Source organism: Jaculus jaculus, chromosome X (genome assembly GCF_020740685.1).
Source record: "Jaculus jaculus isolate mJacJac1 chromosome X, mJacJac1.mat.Y.cur, whole genome shotgun sequence".
Taxonomy (NCBI): Eukaryota; Metazoa; Chordata; class Mammalia; order Rodentia; family Dipodidae; genus Jaculus; species Jaculus jaculus.
The window spans coordinates 58,189,913-58,192,322 of record NC_059125.1 but is presented as its reverse complement, the minus strand read 5'-3'; the positions used below and the strand labels follow the sequence as shown (position 1 = coordinate 58,192,322).

The window sequence follows — 2,410 nt, the reverse complement described above, 5'->3', positions numbered from 1 at the left end:
AATAAGTAAATGAATGAATAAATAAAAATCCATGGCCATCAAATGCTCTGATTTTAAAATTGTATGTATTTTAAACTACTAAAAACTCTTCATAATATATATAAAAGAAGAACTTATCTCTGAGATTTTGGCTTTAAAAAGAACAATACTTTGTCATGCTTATGGTAGCCAGATATTTCAAAGGTTTCTAAATGTTTATTGCAATAAGACTCAAATCTTTAACAAATAATCTATTTGGGCTTATTAGTACTTATATTTGGCCAAATAAACATAGGACTGTTGATATGTTTTGTTTGTAGTTTTTTCTTTCTTTTTTATTTTGAGGTATGTCTCACTCTAACACAGGCTGACCTGGAATTTCCTATGTAGTCTCAGGGTGGCCTCAAACTCATGGCAATCATCCTACCACTGCCTCCCAAGTGCTGGGATTAAAGTGTGTGCCACTATGTCCAGCTTGTAGTTTTAGCTGTTAGACATATACATGCTTTGTGTATTTCAGATACAGCACCCTGAGTTTTTATTTAAATGTATTTCTAAATACAAATTCCTAAATTTTCATTTTTAGAAAAAGTATTTCTGGGCTGGAAAGATTGCACCGTGGTTAAAGTACTTGCCTGTAAAGCTTAACAAGCCAGGTTCAGTTCCACAGTACCCACGTAAAGCCAGATGCATAAAGTGACACGTGCATCTGGAGTTGGTTTGCAGTGGCTGGAGACCCTGGAGTACCCATTATAAAAAAGAAATTAAAAAGAAGCAGCAGTAGCTAAGTGTGGTGGCATATGCCTTTAATTCCAGCACTTGGGAAGCAGAGGTAGGAGGATCACCATGAGTTCAAGGACATCCTGAGAGTACATAGTGAATTCCAGGTCATTCTGGGCTAGAGTGAATTCCTACCTGGAATAAAAAAGAAAAAGTATTTCTTTTTTTGGGGGGGGGGGGATAAAGTATATTTATTTATTTGAGAGAGAGAGAGAAAGCAGCAGATAGAGAATGGGCATGCCAGGGACTCTAGCCACTGCAAAAGAGCTCCAGATGCATATACTACCATATGCATCTGGCTTTATGTAGATTCTGAGGATTTGAATCTGGGTCCTTTAGTTTTTCTCCAGCACCAACCCCCCCCCCATTTTTTTCTCAAGGTAGTGTCTCATTCTGGCCCAGGCTGACCTGGAATTCACTATGTACTCTCAGGGTGGCCTCAAATTCACAGTAATCCTGCTACCTCTGCCTCCAGAGTGCTGAGATGAAAGGCATGTGCCACCATGCCCAGCTAAAATATGTTTCTCAGTATAGCTTCATGGGTTTTCATTTTTTAAAAGATATTATACTTACCTTGCAGGGGAGACACCATGATCACAAAGGTGATTTTCCAGGGTGAGGCTTATCCATTGCACTCCAGATATTCTAACCTCTGTGATTTCCCCAAATGTGGGAAACTCAACTGCATAATTTGTGTAGTAGGGAACTGTTCATACTCTTCCTTTGAAAATTTAAAAAATAAAGAGGTATACTGTATTAAAAGTTATTACATTTCTGGTCAAACTATGTTCAAAAAGGGTTATGAGAGTTTAACTGAACAAAGATAATAATGTGGTTATAATTAAAGTGATCATTATTAAAGACTATTAAGGTTCTAAGCTTAAAATTTCAATATCTAAAAACTAATCTCTGATTCTCTATTTACAATAAAGTTTCCTTAAACATTATCCTTCTCTTAATAATGTTTATTAAAAGGCTTGAAAACAACTGTTTTATGTTTTATCATTTTACTAATTGAAATACTCAAAACCTATGATTAAATATATCCAAATGCTAAGATTGTACATTTTCCTACTAAGTAAAGCCTTCACTTGTTAGATAAAAACTTACTCAAATGGGGCTGGAAAGATGGCTTAGCCATTAAGGCACTTGCTGGCAAAGCCAAAGGACCAAGGTTCGATTCCCCAGTACCCACATGTAAGCCAGATGCACAAGGTAGCACATGCATCTGAAGTACATTTGCAGTGGCTAGAGGCCCTGGCATGTCCATTCTCTCTGTGTCTGCTCCTTTTTCTCACTCAAGTAAATAAATAAAAATATATTTTTAAAAACTTGCTCAAATGGACAAAACTGAAATCTGTTTTAAAATATTGGCATCTTATTATGAACTCAAGTTCCCAGAAACGTGCTGCATCTGCTACACAGACTTTTTACTGAATGGACTGACAAAACTTCTATGATCACAGAGGGATGGAATATTGCAGGATAATAGCCAAGTTTCCATTGGCCCATTAACAGCCATTTATGCCCGCCTCTGTGTCTGAACTAATATTCTTCTGATTATTGGTTGATCAGGTGCAGTATTTTGGAATGGTTAGACTCACAGCTTCCATCAACCCAAAAGCTAAGAATGTCATTGGATAGCATCTAA

At 36.8% G+C, this 2,410-nt stretch overlaps 1 non-coding gene across 1 annotated transcript; it reads left to right on the top strand.

Moving 5' to 3' along the window:
• The first annotated feature begins 1,324 nt into the window (after window positions 1–1,324).
• LOC123456954 lies at window positions 1,325–1,484 on the top strand. The gene has a single exon (XR_006634812.1). It is a non-coding gene; the product is annotated as a U1 spliceosomal RNA (small nuclear RNA).
• The last annotated feature ends 926 nt before the right edge of the window (window positions 1,485–2,410 follow it).